Genomic DNA, 23,077 nt, shown 5'->3' with positions numbered 1-23,077 from the left:
CTGTTTGGTTTTCCTTCATGTTTGGGTAAGAGATTATTCCTCTGGTAAGAGGGATTTAAGTCATTCCATGGATATTTACTGAAAGCCTACTATGTGCCCACCCAAATATCCTGGCTTGTTTGGACAAGAGATTCTGGCCCAGCTTGGACATGACAGGTGTGACAAAAGAGAAGGGGAGGAGCTCCCCTATGTCAAGACTGTATATGACATAGATTATCTTGCAACCTCTCATCTCTAGCCTTTCCTGCAAGAATTCTAAGGGGTGAAATTATGTTTCAAATTGCTCTGTGTGTCCCAGGGTTCCCAGACCTCTGAAAAGTTTTAAGTGCTCACTATGCTAACTGGGGAACAAAGCAACAAATGGTGGGTCAGGGTCTTTGGAAGATCCTTGCAGACGGTGGGGCTGAGGAGAGGAGGCAGAGTGGCAGAGGGAACAATTTGGGTAGGGACTGCTAAATGGGGGAGGTGTCGTTGCCTGTGGAGTTGGGGTTGATGGGGGAGCTGAGTGTACAGGTTCATAGATAATCAAGAATCCTTTTCATCTGTGGTACCTGATCATCTTCAGAAGGAGAAAAAGCTCACTGCAGCAGGGGGCTCAGAATGTGAATCAGGGCTGAAAGGGTTCCTTGGAAAGCTTGTTGGTTGGCACTCACATCTTGCATCTGAGGAAATGGAGGCTCAGAAAGGGGAAGGGTCTTGCTTAAGACACAAGTGGAACTGGAGTCTCTCCTGAATGTCTGGTCAGGGTCCTTCACACCAAACCACTCTGGCTTCAGAGGGAAGAATGTTCTGGGGAGCAGGTACAGCCTGCTTCCTGCCTGAGCCTGTCTGGCCCAGTACCTGGGATGGGCTGGGTTTGGCTGTTGGAGGAATTTGTGGCAATGGCAACCCTGAAGGGAGATGGAGTCCTCTCAGTGATGCCAGCCCCTCACGCTCCTTCTTTCAAATCCTTCCTAGAAGTCTGGCTTAGGCCAGGGGCTATAACCTGTGACTGGATGCTGGGAATTCACCACTAGGGGAAGGTATCACTATACAGAGAAAATGCCCCAGCTTTGGAGACATTTGATCTGGATTGAGCCTGGCATAGCTGCTTGATTGCCTAGCTTTTCTGACCCAATTTCCTCACCTGTAAAATGGGCTAATACCTACCTTGAGTGAAGATTAATAATTATTTATATAACATTCTTCTCACAAAGTAGGTGCCTATTAAATGGTACCCATTATTATTTTTTTCATATAGCTTTTTGAGGTATAATTGACAGACAAAAACCTGCATGTATTTAAAATGCACAATTTGATTAGTTTTGACATATGTATACACTCATGAAATTCTCCCCACAGTCAAGTTAATGAACTGATGGTGCTCAGGGCAGGCCACCCCAAGATGCACCACTCTGGTATGCACGTTATTTTGAGCTGAAGACGATAAAGACTCAGAAAACTCAGGAAGAACCTTTGAGTTTCCCCTCCCAACTGCCTAAAGAATTTAAAATAAAAGATCTGTTTCAGGAAAGAGTTATTATCATGATGGCTGTAATATAATGTAAAATAGATGTTACAGTAGGAAAGGCAGCAAGCCCCTCTTATCAAAAATTCTGTCTCTCCCTGGCCACATTCTCTATAGGTGGCCCTGAAAAGAGTTGTCGGACAAACATTTGCATTTCTATCTCCATGTGAATTGTCTTCTTCCCCTCTGAAATCCCAAACCACTACCCACCTCCAACACCTTCCTCGCCTTTAGCTACAATACTTAAGCAAGCAGCTTGGACAGAAGGACGAACTGCTTATTTCTGAGTTTCTCCCATGTATACATGTTATTAAACTTGGTATTATTTTCTCCTGCTAAGCTGTCTTGTTAATTATTTGGCCGGCCATAAGAACCTTAAGGGAAAGGGCAGAGGGGGATTCTCCCTCTTCCCCTACAGAACATAATCATTACACCTCAAAGTTTCCTTCTTTACGTTATCCCTTCCTCCTGCCCATATATGTCCTGCCTTCATCCCCAGGCAACCACTAATCTGCTTTCTGTCACTATAGATTAGTTTGCATTTTCTAGAACTTTACGTAAATAGAATGATACAGCATGTGCTCTTCTTACACTCAGCATAATTATTTTGATATTCATGTTGTATCAATAGTTCATTCTTTTATTGCTGAATAGTGTCCCATTGTATGGAAATACCACAGTTTATTTATCCCTTCATCCGTTGCCAGACATTTGAGCTGTTCCCAATTTTTGGCTATTAAAATAAAGCCACTATAAACATTGGTGATAACATTTTTGTGGGGACATATGCATTCTTTTCTCTTGGGTAAATACCTAGAAATAGAATGGCTAGGTCATGTGGTAGATGTATGTTTAACTTTTCAAGAAGCTGCCAAACTGTTTTCTAGAATGGTTGTACCCTTTTACATTGCCACCAGCAGTGCATGAGAGTTCCAGGCACTCTGCTTCCTTGCCAACACTTGGTAAGGTCAGTCTTTTAAATTTTAGCTATTCTAATAGGCGTGTGGTGATATCTCATGGTTTTATTTGTATTTCCCTGAAGATTAATGGTGTTGATCATCTTTTCATGAGCTTATTTGCCATCTGCATATCTCCTTTGGTGAAATGCCTGTTCAGGTCTTTGGCCCATTTCATAAAAAATTTGGGTTGTTTGTCTTTTTATGATTGAGGTGTAAGAGTCTTTTATATAGTCTACAGACTAGTCCTTTATTGGAGATGTTTGCAAACATAGTTTCCAATTTTGTGGCTTGCCTGTAGAGACAGTACCAAGTAAACTGATAGTTACAAATCAGTTGAATAAATGTAATGCACAGGAAGTACAAAAGAAGATCAGTGATCTTAGGATGGGAAGTCAGGGAAGCTTCCTGGAGGAGAACATATGTGAATTGAGTCTTAAAGGAAATTAAAAGTTAGTTAGGTGGGGGAAGAGCAATCTAGGTAGAAAATTATATGTGCAAAGGCATGGAGATATAGAACGCCATCATGCATGCAAAATTGTAAGTAATTTAATTGGAAAACTGGGATTTTGGAGTAGCAGGATGTGGACTGGAATCTCAGCTGCCCTGGTACTGTCTGTGCACCTCTTTTTTTTTTAACTTTTTATTTTGAAACAGTTATGGATTCCCAGGAAGTTGCAAAGATAGTACAGAGGTGTCCGGTGAATCCTTCATTTAATTTTTTCCAATGGTTTCATCTTCCATAATTCTAGTACAACATCAAAACCAGGAATCTGAGATTGGTACAGTGTGTGTATAGTTCTCTGTCATTTTCCCATGTGTAGATTGGTGGAGCCACCACTGCAATCAAGATACAGAACTGTTCCACCACCACAAAGATCTCCCTCATGCTTGTCCCTTCATTGTCACACCAGCCTGGCCCCCTTCCCTGTTTTTCATCTCTATAATTTTGTCATTTTGAGAATGTTCTATAAACAGAATCATACAATATGCAACCTTCTAAGACTGGCTTGTTTTCACTCATCGTAATGCACTTCAGGTCCATCCAGGTTGTTGAGAGTATCAACAGTTTGCTCTTTTTTATTGCTGAGTGGTATTCCATGTTATGGATATACCACAGTTTCACTACGGACCTACTGAAGGACATTTTGGTTTTCAGTTTTTGACTGTTACAAATAAAGCTGCTATGAGCAATCGTGCATAGGTTTTTCTGTGGATGTAAATTCTTGTTTTTCCAGGATAAATGCCCAGGCGTGCAATTGCTGAGTTGTATGGTAAGTAGGTTAATTTTTAAAGAAACTACCAAACTATTTTCTAGAGTGGCTGTACCATTTTACATTCCCACCAGCAATGTAGGAGAGATCCACCTTCTCTGCCTCCTTGTCAGCACTTACTGTTGTCATATTTTTATTTTAGCTCTTATAATAGGTGGGCAGTATCTCATTATGGTCTTAAATTGCTTTTCTCTAATTGCTAGTTGTGTGACTCTTATCATTTCTGCTCCTTAAGTCTGGCTGTGTGAATCTAGACCCCAGCCCGTATTTTTGTTTTTTTGTGAGGAAGATCAGCCCTGAGTTAACATCTATTGCGAATCCTCCCCTTTTTTGTCAAGGAAGATTGGCCCTGGGCTAACATCTGTGCCCATCTTCCTCTACTTTATATGATATGCTTCCACAGCACGGCCTGAGAAACGGTGCGTTGGTGTGTGTCTGGGATCTGAACCTGCGAACCCTGGGCTGCCGAAGCGGAGCACGCGCACTTAACTGCTGTGCCACCACGGCCTGTACTTTTTAAGTGTGAGCAGCAAGAGAATCTAGTGCTGACAGTCCCCCTCCCACCATTTCTGGAGCTGCCCCAGAAGTCTGACTTCTTTTGTCCTTTGACCCAGTTAATCAGTTTCAGGAGACCCTTCTTCATTGTCCTAGGTGGCTCCAGGACAGTGATATTTTGTAGAGCTGTATAATTTTCCAGGGAGGGTCCCCTCCCTAACGATAGATGAGTAAACAACCTGTAAATGTTAATTTTTTACTGTGCTCTGGGTAAGTTCTCTCTCCACCCTGTCCCTCCCTGGTGCCTGTGTGCTAGCATCTATACTTACTGGTAGCTGAGGTGAAGAAACCTCTGGAGCTGGCTCAGGATGACTGTTGTCTCAATGTTTGGAGGTCTAAAGTGCCCAGGGATGTTGCTACATCCTCAGGCCCTCCCTATGCTCAGCATCTTCTATTTCTGCTTTTAGATAAAGAGGCAACTTTAATGCACTGGGAAAAATAATAATAGTAGCTAACAACTGTATAGCACTTATTATGTACCAGGTACTAAGTGCTTTATATATATTAACTCATTTAATCCCCTCACCAACCCTAAGAATTAAGTAGTATTAATATCTCCATTTTATAAAAGGGGAAACTGAGGCACAGAAAGGTCTCATAGCTAGTAACTGGCTAAGCTGGGATTTGAACTGGGACAGTCTGACACCCAAGTCCATCCTCTTAGTCCTTATGCTCTACCATCTCTGTGCCGGGGTGGATAGAACCTCATGTGGTACGCACCTTGCTGTGTGAACCTGAAGGGACACAGGCTCTCCCCTCAGGAGCATGTGGGAGGAGGAAGAGGGCGTGCCATGGGTGTTCTCTGGGGGTGTCAGCACTTGGTGATGTTGAGATGGGAAACGGAGCAGGTGGGAAGTGCTCTCCCACGGGGAATGGGGAGTTCCTTGGAGGCCTGCACTGGGCTGACCAGGTGTGAGTGGGGCTTGGGCCCTGAAGACACAGTTCTGTTTCCTGAGCCCGCTGTGCACTCAGGACTGGCTCACACACGCTGTGGGAAGAGGCTAGAGGAGGATGACATGGAAGCCCTGACCTTGCTTGGGCTGGCCCCCAGACTCCCAACCCCCTGCCTGTGCAGTAGTAATCTTGACCTTGCACTGTAGGGACTCCCACCCCGTCCCCACCCATCAGGGATGACTGAGAAGGAATGTGGGCTTTCTAGCCCGACAGATCTGGGTTCCATTTGCAAAGCCTCGGTTTGCTCACCTGTAAACAGGGCAATAACAATACCTAGTGTATAGACTGTTGTGAGGGCTAAGTGTGGTTGGTGTAATGAATTGCCCTAGAGAACAGTGGTTCCCTCTCCTTTCCTCAAGGCCCTTTACAGTCATGAACACCTAGCTGCACGGCAGTGCTGCACTGCATGAAAACGGGGTATCTGTGTACCTTGCTCCACTTCAGTCAGTGAAGAGTGTCCATTCACTCATTCAGCATTCAACCAACTTTTAAAATGAGCTCCTGCTGTTTGCTTCTGTACCAGTCATGGTGAACACAAGAGCCACAGACCTTGACCTCAGGTAGCATATGGTGTACACAGAGAAATATTAAATAATAACACAACCAAGTATGAAACATGAATTGTGGGATTGCTGTGAAGGAAGTTCTGTGGTGCCGTGTGAGAGAACCATAGTCTGAGGCTGAGGACACTTCCTCGAGGAAGTGATTCTGACCTGGGGTCTGATTCCTTAGCCTTGATCCACTCAAGAGGCCCATGTGGAACATTCTCCAGGATCAGTTCACTTGATGCTATGTCCTGACTATAGACTGACCCAATGCCTGGTCACCCCAGAGCTCTCCCCCACCCCAACAACCCAGACTGTTCTATGAGGTTACCCATATTCCATCATTCACAGCTGCTGCTGATCTCATGGGGACTGAGACTTAGCTCAGAGCCACAACTTACAGGGCCAGGTCATCTTTTTCTGTTGTTTTGACTGTGCTCATGACTCAGTCAACTTATGACTCAACAAAGTGCACCATTGTGGTGGTTTTGATCATCATACAGATTTTTTTTAAAACAACTTTACTGTGCTACAGTCTATATTATGAAATTAGCTTGATTTAAGTGTCAATTCAGTGATTTTTTTAGTAAACTGAGTTGTGCAACCATCACCACAAGCCAGTTTTAGAATATTTCCATCATTGGTGGGGTCATCTTTACATGGAAAAGGCAAGAAAATTATTTTTCATGGAAATTGTTCCATTATTTTTTCTGGAATTAGTTCTGTGCTCCCAGCAGGAGGCTCTCATTAATTAATTCAATTAGTATTTACTGAGCCTGCTGGAGCCCACAGCTGGGCTAGGGGCAGAAGGGAATAAAGAGATAAACAAGTGGAGATTTTTGCTTCCCTGCAGCTGACAAGCTTCCTACTGAAGATACTGTTAAATGTAACCTACCTGCATGTATGGGTCTCCTGGCAGCTGCAGGGCAGGTGTTTATTTTCTGCCCTGTGGTTCTTAATTGAGGGCAAGGCAAGCGCCTTTCTTTTGCAATACCTGCTATTGCACTGGGATTGTTGGCCAAGCAGAAGGAGGGAAGTGTATTCTCCAACATCTGCAAAGAGCTAGCGGCTTCGGCTAAGCCTAGATGCAGGATCTGGGAAGACTGGCGAGTGGGTGTGCTGTGTACAAGACAAAGATTCAACGGGGAATTGGGGTGAGGGGTGGGGGTGCGCTGAAGGAAGAAAGAAGCATGAACAATGTCAGGGCAGCTGGCTAGGGCAAATTCAGGGAGGAGGGGTGCATTTGCGTATGGTGGGCTGTTGCTTGGAGGCTTGGGGGTAAGGTTGGGAGTGCAGTTTTGTATGTTAGACGGAGGAAGTTGGACTTAGTGGAGCAAACACAGAAGATGCCATTTTAAGTCTCCGAGGAGGGGCGTGATTATTTAGAGCTGGACTTGGGAGAGTAATCTTGCGTGAGGAGAGAGGTGGGAAGTGGGCCTGGGTTAGGAGGCTATGGGGAGCATCCTAATGTTAGGTGATGTGGACTTGACATGGGCAGGGCAGTGGGGCAAGGAAGGAAGAAGTGGGTGACAGAAGATTCTGCCAGGAGAGGGGAGAAATCTCTCTGTCCCCACCTGTTCTCCCCCGGGCCCCATACTTGCCTGCCTACCTGCCTTTTGCAGTTCAACCAACCCCTCAAACTGAGCCTGTCCAAAGCCAGACTCAGTGGTCTCCCTACACCATGCTTTGCCCTTGCCTGGCAGGCTTTTCTCTGCCCGTTCCACTCCCTCTGCCCAGGAGGAAGAGGGGGAGCCAGAGAGAAGCAGAACACTGTGCCTGTGGAAGGCAGTGCCATAGAAGGTAGTGGTGAGAGATGCCGAAGAGGTGAGTGAGGATGGGCACTGAAGGAGGGTCGAGTCTCAGGGCTGCTTCTAGCGGGAGGTAAGCAAGGTGCCTGGGGTGCAAAATTGAAGGAGGCCTTCACATGCGGGTGCCAACCCCGTGCTTGCACAACCTTGAGGGTGAGGGCCGCTTCCAATTTTGCACCCCAGGCAGCTCCTTGGCCTTACCTAGTCCCGGACTAGGTGCCTGGAGAGAACTGGTAATTCAGAGGTCACTGGTGACCTTGGAGAAAGCAGTATCTTTCAAAGGGTTGAGTGTTGAACTGTTTCTTCAGAAGAAAGCCTTCCATAGAAAGCTTCCTGAAGGTGCTGGAGACCCACTTGTCTCCCTCCTCCCCACCCCAAGAAACCCCTTCAGGGTTTCCACAGACTTTCTAGGGTTCCTGGAGCACAGTTTGAAGACCACCGATCAAATCCAACCTCCCATCTTCCCATAGAGAATTCTGAGACCCAGAGAAGTACATGACTTGTCCGATGTGACCTCAGAGGTCTTCCTTTTGTTTATCGTCTTCAATCGTTTTACATTCTCTTTTTATTGTTCCCTCAATCTTCCCTCCTCCCCCAACTATAAGAATTGGAAGCAGAGTTGATATTCAAGGTCTCACCTGTATTTGAAGACTGAGATCAAATTCTGAGAAGTCCATGTATTGAGTGCCTGCTACCTACCAAGCATTATTTTAGGGGCTCTTACATAGATTATTTTATTTAATTCTCATAAGAACCTTTCAAAGTACACGTCATTACTCCATTTTCCTGATGGGGAGACTGAGGGTCAGAACAAATGGCTTGCTTAAATTTGCATAGTTACTAACTGGTGCTGCTGGATCCAAAGCCTGTGTTCTCCCTCCACACCACGTATTTCTTCGGTTTCTCACATTGACTGAGTGCCTTGGTGCCAGGCCCTGTTTTTGGTGCTGATACAGATAAACGAACGAGACAGAAATCCTGCTGAGCCCTACCCGCCTTGTCCCCCTGCTTGTGAGAGGAGATTGGCCTGCTCTTCATATTCGCTCCTGTCGCAGGTGTCTCTGGGCTGCCTGGGGTGGCTGCTGTGTTTTTTGGCTGTTGCTGAGATGAGATCCGTGGCCCAATTCACTCCTCAGCCAACAAGTCACGTGGACTCCTGTCTCTCTGCCCCTGGGTCTCTGAAACATTCCCCTGAAACCACCCATAGGCAATAGAGGCGGTTTATTCTGCAAGGAGCTTGACCAATTACCACCCCTCTCCCCGCGGTTTTTCCTGCTTCTCTTAGCTTTTATCACGGGCAGTTTCCTTCAGCACCACTCCCTAGCAGAACTCCGCTTCAGTTCCATGAGTTAGCCCTGATAAAGGCAAGTTGTTTTGGCCTCCTCTGCCCTAAGCTCTGGTGAGAATTTGGACCCAGTGTTTTCACTTGTCACTTCAGGCTGTTTGCCTGAGTTTGCGGAAAAAGGCCTGTATTATTAATGGCCTTGCCAGGAACAGCTGCGCTCTGCCAGGTTGTCATGTGAGCCCTCTGAGAAGCCCTGAGCTGCAAGACCCACAGCTCTCAGGGGCCCACAGCTCCCAGGTGGGATATATGATCCTATCCTACAGAAACAGCCAAGGAAGCAACTTGGAAGGGACTGACCAAGTCTCACCTAGGAATTCACAGCAACCCAGTGGGCATCGTGGGGGAGCTGAGTCCATCCTGGTACAGCAGTAGGGCCCGCTATTTTTGAAGGTTTTTAGTCTGACGTCTCCCTCTCCCATAAGATAAAAATGATATTAATAATCAGTTTAGTAATATTTAGAGATCCATTATTCCTGACAGTGGACACTATGCTGGCCACTTGAAAGAAATTAATCCTCAGAACTAGGCTTTGAGGGGGGGCTTGTTATCTCCATTTAATGGATGAGAAAACAGCCCCCAAGAGATCAAGGGAATTACCCAAGGTCATGTAGGTGGCAAAGGGCAGGAGGTGGGATTTGAACCTGGGTCTATCTCATGCTCCTTTCAGGACATTGTGAGCCACCAGATGCAAAATGATATTTCCCCGGGTCACCTTCACGGTATCCCTGCAGCTAGTCCCGACTCCTCTGTCCTTCATCTTTGTCTCTTCCCGGCACTCTGAAGACATCTTCTGGCGGTTGGTACTGAAGTGGGGACCTGACTCGAGTTCAGTATCGGCCGAAACAGAGGTTGGTGGGGTAGACGATGATGCTGCAGGCCAGTCCTGGGGTGAAGGAAAATGGTCTCTGGCACCTTCTCCTCCATCAACTGAAATGGCTCCCCTTCACTCTTCATGCCTCATCAAAGCCCCTTTTTAGGACCAAGAGCTCAACAATGAGTTTGAAGAAAATAATCAAGTAATGTCACTTGCTTGCTTTGAAAACTCCACCAGTCCCAGTTTCTTGCAGGATAAACTGGGACTAGAAACACTTATGTCTGGAGCAGTTAATCCTGTGGAACCCCATTTGCTGTCACTGCAGCCCTCATACCCTCACCCCCACAGCTTCTCACCATTCCCTGAGTACAATGGGCCTGCTTTCATGACTGAATCTTTGCACTACTGTTCTTTCTGTTGTGCATGCCTTTTTTTGCCAGTTAAACTCCTATACATCCTTCAGAACCCAGGATGAACATTACCTTTTCTGACTTCCTCTAGCGGAGTTGGCACCAGGCCAGCCCTTATTTCTTAATGCCTGATGTGATTTTCCACTCATCAATTTATGGGTCCTTCTCGTCCTCTAAGGCCTCAGGAACAGGAGTTGGACCTTTTTATTTCTGTATCACCTGTACCTGAGGCATATTTGTGTGAACAAAGGAATCGGGGTTCATTGATAAACGATGCACTAAAGTATGAGTCACAGAAGGCCTCACTTGAACCGAAATGCAAGGTCTCGGGACTTCAGAGAGAGAGGTGATAGGCAAGGCTGTGGTGCTATTAATTAATTGACAGGTGAGCCAGGTACTGGGCCGAGAGCGTTAGTGCAAATGAGCCCCGCAGCAGAGAGAGAGAGAGGGTCCCAGAGGAGTGAAGTAGCCATGCGAGGCCTCGCAGCTGTGGAGTGAAGCAGGGCCTGCCTTGTTCCCCAGGCCAGCCTCTCAAACTCTGTACCCAGCCTGACTCCCAGGAGAGGAGGGCCTTAGGGCAGGGCTGAGTGCAGACCTGGAGAAAAAGTGGGGATTCTGGATGGTCCCAAAAGGAAGGAGAAGGAGATGGCGCGCAGGAGAGGAGAAGCAGCAGAGTCAGGAGGAAGTGCAAGGCAAACTTTCTTTCCTTGCTCTGGTGCTGGGGCATCTTGCTGGCCAGAGCTCCTGCCTGATGGCTGCTCCTGAGGATGTTATATGAGCTGAGTCCAAGCGTGAATTTGGAGCCAGGACTTGGATGTGTAGGTCATGCTATGCCACTGGGCCTCCTGCCCATTGAATTCCTCCTTCCCTTGCTGCTGGGTGTAGGCACTTAGAGTTTGGAGATGGATCTGAGTTTAAATCCTGGTCTCAGGCACTTTAATTGCTAATTGTGTAGCACTGGGCAAAAATAATGGGGTTGCTGTTTTTATAGGGTCATGAGGATCAGTGATGAAGCCACTATTGACAGGACTTGAGCTAAGTGGCATCTCATTTATTCCTCTGAATACCCTATAGTATGTCTATCTCTAGGTAGATGCTGTTATCATTTTGAAGTCACAGATATGTAACTGAGCTTCAGAGAGGTTAAGTAAATTGCCCAAGGTCACACAGCAAGTAAATGATGGAATCAGGTAATGGACCCAGGTATGCCACACCTGATCCACTATGCCACCAATCTCCAATTTGCTTATTTTAAGAATCACCTTGGGGCTGGCCCCGTGGCGTAGTGGTTAAGTGTGTGCGCTCTGCTGCTGGCGACCCGGGTTCGGATCCCGGGCGCGCACTGGCGTACCACTTGTCAGGCCATGCTGTGGCAGCGTCCCACATAAAGTGGGGAAAGATCAGCATGGATGTTAGCTCAGGGCCAGCCTTCCTCAGCAAAAAGGAGGATTGACATGGATGTTAGCACAGGGCTGATCTTCCTCACACACACACACACACACACACACAAAATCACCTGGGGTTCTTGTTAAAAGAGCAGTTCCCAGGCTCTGTCTCAGACTCTGATTCAGCCTGGTTGGGGTGGGACCTGGGGAGCAGTGGATGTAACAGGTACCCAGGATGGTATTAGGATCTGGCAGGTTCAGGAAACACTATATTATGCTTTCCTGCCTGTAAGGTGTGGCTCATGGTTGGCCCTCAATAAATATTAGCTGTGAGTATTATGGTATGAATTGATTGAAAGGATATCTTATCATGCAAAGGTTTTCATCTTTTAAAAGTTCATTAGTCTCAGAACTAGATCTTCAAGGTAGAAGTCAAGAGAAGTCAATTCTGGATCAGTGAGTCTACATTCTAAAACCCTAAACTCAGAGCTATCTGCAGATGGAATGAGCGGCCTTCAAAGGTCCCTGTTGCTTGTGGCCAAGCAGTCGGTGACACCATGTATCAGGTGTGCTGGTTGAGGGGTTGGCTCTTCAAAGACCCAGTGCCCCATCAGATTTGCCTTACGCATGCACTCAGGAGGGCTTCGGTGTGTTAAGTTTCCAGCAGAGGTGGAATGGAGCAGCTGTGCAAAGTCAGGAAGGATCCCGACTCAGGGAGGGGAAGCAGGAAGAAGGGACGGCTGAGGCCAAAGTGAGGAGATATTTTGGGGCCGTCACTCCTTGCTTTGTGTCTTGGGCAGCCTGCACTGCAGTCTTCTTGGTAGCTTCTGAGCCTCTGGACTCTGAGTCCTGTAACCAGGGTGCTGAGCACGTTGTCTTCCTCAGGGACTGATGATGGGCAGATGTCTTTCTATCTCTCATCAGTATCCCTGAGGCTTCTTTGTTTTTAAGTTTTCAAGGCCCATCCTGTGAGCATATAAATTATAGAATGTAGTCAGGGAATATTGTGCTATTAGAGCACAGGGAAAGGCTTGACTGCTACCCTGGTCCATTAACCTTCTATTTCCAACCTCAGCCTTGATGACAAAACTCAGCACAAGCTTTCTTGTAGACTAAGAGCAATCCATCTATGAGACCCTGCTAAAATCCTACTGAATGATTGCCTTGCCTTGGCTACTTCCATTCCAAGATCTGTGATAATTGCTGCCACTTTGAACACTGCTTGTTTGCTGGGTGTTTTACATTTCTTTTCTCATTTAATCCTCCCAACAACCCTATGATGTGGGTAACATTATCCCTGTTTTACAGATGAATAAACTGAGGCCCAGAAAATCCAACTAGGTTGCCCTATGCAACAGAGCTAGTAAGCAGTGGAGTTGGACTTCAAAGGTCTATGTGACTCACAAATTAGAACTTATTGAGCCCATATTATTTTGCCTTATTGGAATAATAGGAAGTTTTGCTTCTCTGGATGAGGAGGAAACTTAAGGATTGGTTACCCTCACTGGTGGTAGAAAGCAAAGCTACGTATAGAGTGTATCAAAGGGATGGCCGATCCCTACATTCACATTTGAAGTTATCCCTAATCCTTATTAATGTGGATAACCCTGACCTTACTGAAGTCATCTTTTGGTGATTGCAGTAGAGATGGATTTCTGGTTACTAATGACTCTCAGTGAAGCTCCATTAACACTAAGAATGGTGGCCAACTATGTTGGGGAACGTGTGTCTGCAAATGGCTGGGGCTCTGTGGCAAGGAGCCAGGAATTGGACTGCTCTAGAGGAGTGACGACAGTTGGGAAGATGAAGTGAGAGGAAAGGAGTGTGAGCTGCACATCATTTAATCAACCTTGAGCTTGAGACCAAAGAGTACCTGTGTGTATTAACTTGGATAAAGAGACGTCTGAGCCCCCATCTGTCTGCCAACACAAGGAGGTTGCATCTTCTACTATATAGGTTTGACGTATTAGGAAAACAAAAATCCTCCAAGAGTGGCAAAGAAACTTGAGGGCTTTTTCCAACTCAAGCTTTATTTTCTGTAACTATGAACAGATCTTATTTTTTGGCTTTACATCACCTGTGTACTCACGTTAAGATGGAAAGTCCTCTACCACACTCCCATTTTTGATTGCCTATCTGCCATCTGTTCTTCCAGCAGCTCCTTTGGCCTTCAATTCGAGCTGGGCACTCGCACGCACCGCCTTTTCTCTCCTCTGTTATCCCTGACTTCTGGCAAAGCCCCCAGTGGCCTGCCTCACGTCTGCACCTTCTATTCAAAAACCCTGCTCACATCTCCTTTCCTTCTTGAAGGCTTCTGGCTATAGCTGGCCAGTCCACTAACAGTTTCCGTCTTCATTTCTAACTCTAGCCAAGACAGTGTCCTTTTCTTGGAGCTCCTTGTGTGGATGTGGTCAATATTATATAGCTTGCTCTTTCATTATAGGGATCTCATTAGATTATGCAGCTAATTTGTTTTCTGCCTCAGGTGTACTAAGTTTGTCTCTCAAAACTCCTTGAGGGCAGGGACTGTCATTTATGTGGAGGTAGTGATGATTGTATTTTAATTTCAGTGTCTAGCAGGTAGTAGGTAGCCAATAAAATTGTTTTTTCATTTGTTCAACTGATGTTTATTAGATACTTACTGTGGTCTGGGCACTGGACACAAAGGCTCTAGGGATATGGAGCTAATTATTACTTGGTGGTTGAAATGCTTACAGTTTTAAGGGCAGACAGACATGTAAGCTAATTAAAATTGTATTTTAATTTGATTTGAGCTATAATTGAGGATTAAGTAAAATTGAGAGCTCAGATAAGAAATAATGAGAAAAGAGAGATGGAGACAGATTTAAGAAATGTTTTGAGAGTAGAAATAGTAGAACTTTGTTTCCTATTTAGTTTGATTCAATACCTTTTAAGGGCTTGTTCTAGGGGCAGTGAGGTGCCAGGATGAACAAGTGATCCAGGAACACACGGGGTGAGGGGTGAGTTAAATATGGGGCAAGAAAGAAGGAAAAGTTGAAGATATCAAGCTTTGCAAGGCAGTAAGAGATGGAGATGGTGAGGGAGAGGATTATAATTATTAACATATCGAGTGCTTATTACTATGTACAAGGTAATTAACGTGAATTGCCTCATTTTTTTTTGTCATTGCAACTCTAAGAGGTAGGTCCTGTTAGTTTCTCCATTTTACAGGTGAGGAAACACTCAGAGTGGTTGAGTAGCCTGTTTAAGATCACACAGCTGAGAAGTGGTGGAGTCAGGTTTAAAGCCAGGAACTCTTGCTCCACAGTAAACACCACATGGCTGGGTGCAGAAAAACTCACCCTCTAAAGGGTCCTCAGTGTTGATAACTCCCATGTGTACCTCCAGCCTGGAGCTTTCTCCTGACCTCTTTCTCCTGATAATTTCCTATCAGGCTGCCTATTTAACACTCCTTTTGACAGTCTAATCTCAAACTCAGGATACCCAAAACTGAGCTCCTGATCTTCTCTTCCCCTCCAGATCTGTTCTTCCCTCATCTTCCCCTTTTCTGTTGAAAGCAGCATCATCCTTCCAGTTGCTTGGGCCCCAAACTTTGGAATCATCCTTGACCCTTTCTCTCCACCCACATCCAATCCATCAAGCTTGATTTTTGAAGGACATCTAAAACATATCCATTTCTTACCACCTCTCCTGCAACTACCTGCTCCAAGCCACGAGCGTCTCTCATTGGGATCACCCCAGTGACCTCCTGATGGTCTGCCTGCTTCTACCCTTGTCCCCTATTCCTGTCCCCACAGGGTAGCCTGAGCAGTCCTGGTGACATTGAATCAGATCAGGTTGCTTCTTTGCTCAAACCCTGGCAGTGGCTCCCAATTTTACTCAGAGTAAAAGCCAAAGTCCTTACCATGACCTATAAGGCCCCACCTGGTCTCTTCATCCCCTCCACCCCATTGTCTCTGCCCCTCTCTGACCCTCTCTCCTTGTTCCCTCCTCCTTGGTCCTTTCCTTCCAGCCAGTACACACGAGTGCACTCCTGTCTTGGGTCTTTGCTCGGGCCCTTACCCCTGCCTCACATTCTCTTCCCGAGGTATTGCACAGCTCACTCCTTCACCACCTTTCATTCTTTGCTCAAATGTCTCCTCCTCAATGAGGCCTATTCTGACTATCCTTTTAAAAATGGAAACCTGCCTCCACCTAGCACTTCTGATCCTCCCCTTCCCATACTCTGCTCTGCTTTGTTTCCCATAGCACTTAGCGTCTTCTAAGATACGAAGTAATTTACTTACTACATTTATTCATTGTGTCTCACTCTGCTAAAATATAAAGCTCTAAGAGCAGTGATTTTCATCTGGTTTATTCACTCTTGTATCCCAAGTACTAAGATTTAGGCTGAGCACATAGTGGTTTTGTGTTATGTAGTGGTTATGAGTTAAGTATAGAGTGTAAAGTTTCTGTACAGGTGTCTAGTTAAAAATTTTTTTAAAAAGATGTGGTCTGGAGTCTGGGGGAGATGCCAGAGGGGGCTGGCCACATGGATGCAGGAATCGTCTGCCTGTAAGGGGGTACAGAGTGAGAGGAGCCCGCTGCTGCGGCTGAACCCCTGGGGATGTGGGCATTTCAGGCAGGAAGCTGGTCGCCAGAGGAAGCTGAGATGGGGAGGGAGGAGGGAAACTGGGAGGACACCTGTCAGGCATTAGAGGGGGAGAACCAGAGAGGCCTCCCTGAGGTAGGTACCGGAGAGGAATCTTTAGATTTTGTAATTAGAAATGTAATTTCAGTGGAATGATGTGGGCTGGCTTCAATTATTTGAGGAACAAGTGGAAAGTGAGGAAGTGTAAGCAACTTAATAGGCCTTGCCATGAAGAAGGAGAGGTCAGTTTGTTGTTTGAGGAAGTGATTTGTTTAGGGGATTTTTTTTTTAACTATAATATAATCTTTTGGGTGTGGGTGGGAGAGTAGGGGTGGGGAAGTGACACAGTAAGTGAATAACATCCAGACTGGCAAATGGAACATAGTGTAAATTATACCTGGTCCCTGCCAAAGAGTTGCTACTGAGTCCAAGCCCCTAGCACGGTGCCTGACACACAGTAGGTCCATGATAAATATTTATCGAATACAATATAAAATACATAGAATTTAGTGACAGGTCACTGTATCAACAACAACAAAATAAAGAGTGTCTGATGTAGGGAGGTTGCTTTTTGAACCACTGACTATTTGCTAGTGGCATTTCTCGCCCCTTAGTGACGTACTCTTTAGCGTTTGAACAGCTGTAAGTGGTTATACTTTGGTTTTCTCTGTACTGCACAGTGGTTTGAAGAGAGAAATTTTCAACGACTCACTTGGGTTACTAGAATGACATGTTACCCACTGTACGGCTGTAAGGGGTATGATGGCGACTTAGTCCATTTGGGCTACTGTAACAAAATACCAGACTGCGTAGCTTATAAACAGCAGAAATTTATTTTTCACAGTTCTGGAGGCTGGGAAGTCTGAGATGAAGGCACCAGCATGGTGGCGGTCTGCTGAGGGCCCGCTTCCTGGTTCATAGCTTGTGCCTTCCTGCTGTGTGGAAGGGTCAGTGGAGCTCTGTGGAATCTTTTTTATAAAAGCACTAATTCTATTCATGGGGGCTCCACCCTCATGGCCTAATCACCTCCCAAAGGCCCCACCTCCTAATACCTTCAACTCTGGGGGTTAGGATTTCGACTTATGAATGTTGAGGGGAACACAAACATTCAGACCATAGCAGATGGTAAGTCCAGGGAAACAAGGGGAACAAAAGAGTTGGCCAAGGGCACAGAAAGACCACTCTCGGGCAGAGCCTGGTTTTGAACCAGCTTCATCTCCTGCCAAGTTGTGCCATCTCCCTGGGAGTTGGATTTAAAATGATCTTAGTTAGTTTTCTTTCAATTGTAAAAATACAATAGTGTCAGGAAAGGAACAAATAAAAGGAAGCATGACTTGCAAGATATATCAAGAACCAAAGTCTTGCTTCTTTTTCCTTTTAAAAAAAAGTGATATGCGAAGAATGCAGGCATAATTCCTGATGGTGGCAAATGACATAAAATTCACAGATGTCTTGGGAGAAAGCAGAACAGTTTAACTCCTTTTTTACTCCTACCTCCTCTGAAAACAGACAGATTGGCAGACTGCATAGGAAAGAGTGAAAGAAAGAAAAAATCCCTAATATTTATTAAGAATCATATGTGCCTGGAACTATGCTGGGCACACATGCACCTTACACCCACCCTCATTAGGTAAAGGGCATTATATCAGTATTTAATGTAACCTACCTAAGGCCACACAGCCAACAAAGCGGAGAGAGGATTGAAGCCCATGGCTAAAGAGGGATGAAAGTAAGAAATGTAGCTGCTTGAAGTCCGCCAGAGTCCCTAGCATCCAGCACAGTGTCTTATTCTCAGGAAAATCTTGAGAAATATTTATCAAAGGGAGTTGGTTGGTTGAATGCATTACCAGGGCCCTGAGAAAACTTGCAAATATTTTTGCTGAAGTGCTGTTGGAGGTCTTCAGTGCCTTCTGGAGAATGGGAGAAACCCAGGGAGAGAGACATATTTAAATTTTCTGAAGGGATAATTACAAACCATCAGCATCAGGTGATAACTGAGATGACCTATGTAAAATGCACAGCACCTGTAATAATCAGTGATAATGATGAAACTTAAGATAATTATTAATTATTATTAAATAAATCCCCACTACTCCTCCTCACTCTGGGACATGGGACATAGAGTTCTATGAGCTGAGACTTTTAATTTGAGGCTCCTATGGAAAGCACTGTAGCTTTTCTCTATCCATAATGTCTTATTACATAAGATAAGATCTTTCCCAGTTGGCGGTCCTACCCAGCCTCTTGTACCTCAGTTTAGTTGCTCTTTGTGGTGTCTGCACAATGTAACACATATGGCCCCATAATCTGTATTTTAAAGACCATTCCAAGTATCTGCTCAAGGACCAGACATTTTTGTGTGATCCCAAAACATAGAGAAACCTTAATTTATGTTGATTATGATGATAACTTAGAACTCTCCTATCAGACAATGAACATCTTTGTATTCTCAGTAACTGAGGATTTATATTCACGTAAACAAGATGGAAAATGTGGAGCGGGTGGTGGTTTGGTTGCCTGAAATATAGTGCTCAACTAAGTGAGAGTCATTAGCATGAGGCTGCTAGAAACTAACCAGAAACTCTGAATAGTTGCATGGTAGAGGCATAGTCAGTCTCCTGTTCCATACTAGTTGGACCACACCTGGAAACTGTTTAGTTCTTTTAAGAGTGATGTAAGGGGCTGGCCCAGTGGCATAGTGGTTAAGTTTGCTCGCTCTGCTTCGGTGGCCTGGGGTTCCCAGGTTTGAATCCCTGGCGAGGACCTATGCACTGCCCATCAAGCCATGCTGTGGCGGCATCTCATATACAAAATAGAGGAAGATGGGCATGGAGGTTAGCTCAGGACTAATCTTCCTCACCAAAAAAAAAAAAAAAAGTGATGTGGACGAATGAGAGTAGGCCAGGAGGCGAGTGAACAGAGAGGTTAGGGGATTCAGAAATCATATTATCTAAGGAATGGTTCAAAGACTGGGAGTGTTTAGCTTGAAAAAAAGAAAGTTTAGGAGGGTATAATCCTCTTAAAGGATTGTTTTATGAAAAAAAGAATAGACATTTGTTTGCCTCTGGAGAGTAGAATTAGAACCAGCAAGTGGAAGCTAAGGGGGGTGGGGCGCAGTTTAGTCCAATGTAAGTAAAAAGTCTTTCATAATTAACATCTGGCTGTGTGGGGTCGGGCTGTCTTGGAGGAAGAGGATCATTATTATAGGTGTAAAAGTGGATGCTGGCTGGTTGGCCATTTTTTGTTGCTATTGTTTGGGGAATTTGTTCAACAGGTGGCAGGTTGACCACCTGACTGTGTCCACTAAGGTCTTTTCTACCGGTGTGCTGCTAGGCCTCTGAGGGTGCTGAGGCCCCACACATCACGTACAAGGGAACCTGGATAACAATGTTGGCAGTCTGATGGGAGGGGCCAGTGTAGAGGGCTTGGGCTTTGGACAAAGAGCTGATGATTGAAATCTTCCTATATTTGACTTTCTCTGCAATTAATAAAAAATTAAATCTTTCTTTCTTTTTCTCATGTGATCGAGACCTTTCCGTTGAATTCGTTTATGATATGGGATAGGCAAGTAGGACCTAGTCAGGTGCCCTCTCCTGGACTTGCTGTGATTTGGCTTTGCAGTCAAGCCAGGCATTTGTTTACTCTGGAGTGGAGTGTGATTCTCCTATAGGCACCTCATTAGTGATTCATTCATTCAGGGCACGCACAAGTCATTCTTAGGACCCAGTCTGTACCTAGCAGTGTGATAGGTTCCCGGGCTTCAGAGAGGACTAGAATGGTTCCTGTGCTCTGGAAGATCACACCCTTGTAGAGGGGACAGACATAGAAACTGTGAGAGGGATGCTGGGATGGAGTCTGCACAGGGTGCTGTGGGGGCACCGGGGGTGCCCTTAACTCAGACTGGGGTTCAGGGAGACTTTGGCTCCTATACTAAATTACCTCATAGTCAACACTCTCTTTATGTCAGACCCACTGGTTCTCTCCACACATTAAGTCAAAGGATGCCTGTGGCTCCTCCCTGGATGGCCTGATATAGAGCTTTCACAGTGTTCCCACCTTAGGATTATCTCCTTTGGCCTCCCCAAGTCTCACCAGTAAAGCGAATGCTCTTGTGACCCTGTTTCCTTAGAAGCATGAGTTAGTCACCTGATGGCCTCATCCCGTACTGGGCAGGGATATGAGCTGCACTGGTGCCTTCTGTGATGATCGCATTCATCTTGCTTTCTTTGCTCCCATAACTCCACTGTTGGGCAGGCAGGGGTCGGGGGGTGCATTGAACTTGTGGGCAGAAGTGAGTTCCACTGAGTCACAGAGCTTGGCATCTTCTCACCTTCCCACAATAGAAGCCAGAGTGGGCTTCCATTCCCCAACCACCCTCCTCCCTTCTGAGGACAGATAGGGATCTGCCCATAATTTTGAGATATCAGCAGATCCCACCTTTGAGCGGATTCCCTTGTCTCCAGCTGACCTCCCATATGGCCAAATTGATCTGAGGACAGAAATTCAGTTCTTCAATCTGAGCCCCTCAGTTTCTGTTGTGACACCTGAGAACGGTTTCAGTATTTCACCATAAATGTCTTTTAAAATTGTAAACACAGTACATGACCACGATCTAAAATATCCACCACAAATATTTGAGGCCTACTTTCTTGAAATATTGGCAAATTTTGAATACAAAGGCAAATTAGACATGGTCCTTGCTTGTAAGGGGCTTACAGTCCACTATTTATCTAGGTCAGGTGGTTCCTGCTGCTGGCCAGCACTTGCTAACCCCCTCCAAAAGCACCCGTCCCCTCTAATCCTTCCGGGGACGATGGAGGATAGGTTCCTGTGACAGAGGACGGCTGTTTCCCCTATCCCTGCTCCCTATGACTTCTGGAGCTACCTATGGGCTGGGACTCTGACTTGAGTGTCCGTGTGCCCCACAGCATCTAGCCTGGGGTGGACGCTCCCTTTGCAAGCAATTGATAAACACCGGCATGAGGAATGGAAGTAGGGAGTTCATAAAGGAATCTATTCCAAGGTCAAACTCCCTGGGGGGTCCTTGTGGTTGCTGCTTGGCTGGCCCTTGGGCAGAGCACATCCTTTGTCAGTTCACTTCCATGAGCAGCCAGTCTGACTCAATTATTAAGTTGCCATAATAACCCAATAGACTTGAGATTTAAAGAAAAAAAATTGTCTTACAGGACCTGTTTTTTTTTCAGATGGGGTGTTGTGGGGTCACCTGGACTTCTATCATTCCAAACAAGAAATCATTTCCTTTTCTCTTCTCTCAAGCATGTCACATGGATCAAAGGAGAGACGGAATGATGGCCAGAGAAACTGGAAGTGAAACTAAACAGGGCTGCAAACTTGCAGAAGTCGTCGTGTGGCATCAAAGAGTGGGGGTTTTTCTCTGCTTTTCAGTTATACAACTTAACTTTTTTTTTTTTTTAATGTTTTAGAAGATAAAGGGTCTCTTTGAATAACTGTGCCTTAACCGCCTCATTTGCATGCAGGGGTGGAGCATGCTGGACAGGGTTAGGCGTGGGGAGTGAGGTTTGAATCTTGGTTCTGTCCCTTTCTAGCTGTGTGACCTTTGGAAAATCACTCAGTTATTCTGAGCTTCAGCTTCCTCTTCTGTAAGAGTCAACCCACAGAGTTACTCAGAAGATTTATGATAAAATAGCATCTAGCACAGAGTAGCAGCTTCGTAAGTGATACTTACAATAACAATGATGATAATGACAATAACAATTGAATACCAGACTCTCTGCCCTCCATGTTGCTGCGTATAGGGAGACATGTTTATGCTTCCTCATCAGAAATTGTCTTGGTGACCTAAACCACTCTGAATGCTCCTTATCATCCACATACTTCTATGTGTTGAGATGCGATCCTCTTCTTCCCCTAAATGGCAGCTCTAATACCAGAAGCCTAGGGAAGTTCACCTCAGGGAAGTAGCCTCTGAGCACAGAGTGGCACGTCAATTCAACTCGATCTACTCAGCACATTTTTAAAAAGGGAGAGATTGAGAAGGAAAGAGAGAGTAATTGAAACAGTGCCCACAACTCTAATGACCACTCAGTCAGCTTAACTTAAGGCTTGCACAAGTTCAGGTGGGGAGACGTGAATCAGGGGTTCCCTCCATCTCGGTAGGGTAAGATACTGTGCTGGATGTGATCCCAATGTTGAAATATTTGCCTTTTTCGTGCTACGTGGTACTCAACTCAAGATAATGATTTCTTCTGATACCCAGAGGAGGAAATCATAATCTCCAGGGCTGGAGGATGATCCAGCTGTGTTGGATTCAGAGTCAACTTTTGTATGAGTGTTCGGGGTTGTATAAACAGACTGTGTATTCTGTATTTTATGGGTGGTTTAAGGTAGGAGAACTTTCTTTTTGTTTAACTTTCATGTACTGTACATGAATGTCCATACAAAATAAGATCTTATTTTGACTGACTTGTAATTTAGCTGTTCATTTATTTTTTTATTTTATTGGTAAATATTTCAATGTGTGTGTTTAAAAGATAGAGATTCTTTAAAAATAAAAAGAACTACAATATACTATTATCACTTTTAAATAATGAACAATTCCTTCATATCATCAGATATGGAGTCAATATTCAAATTTCCCCGATTGTCATACGTATGTGGATATGTGGATATGTGTATACATACACCTAAATTTAAAAACTGTTTATTCAAATCAGGATCCAAATAAACTCTTTATATTTCGGTAGATGGATAAGACTTTTAAAATTCTTAAAATGCTTTTAGTCAGTAGTTTCTCAGAGGAGGGAGATTTTTGACCCTGGCACTGATTTTGTAACTAACCATTGGGTAAGGTGTGGCTCCACTGTCCATATATGCAGAAGTGGCCACAGGCCCACAGTTGCCACCTCTACATAGATGCTTATCTGCTGCCAT

The 23,077-nt window shown here is 45.2% G+C and overlaps 1 protein-coding gene across 12 annotated transcripts in view; it reads left to right on the top strand.

Annotated features, from left to right (window-relative positions):
- Positions 1 to 23,077, top strand: part of ST6GAL1 (ST6 beta-galactoside alpha-2,6-sialyltransferase 1) — a 123,549-nt gene that overhangs the window by 29,264 nt on the left and 71,208 nt on the right. The gene's annotated exons all lie outside the window — the stretch shown is intronic.

Source organism: Ceratotherium simum, chromosome 15, assembly GCF_057802395.1.
Source record: "Ceratotherium simum simum isolate JZ-2026a chromosome 15, ASM5780239v1, whole genome shotgun sequence".
Classification (NCBI taxonomy): Eukaryota; Metazoa; Chordata; class Mammalia; order Perissodactyla; family Rhinocerotidae; genus Ceratotherium; species Ceratotherium simum.
This window is presented reverse-complemented; position numbering and strand designations above follow the sequence as displayed.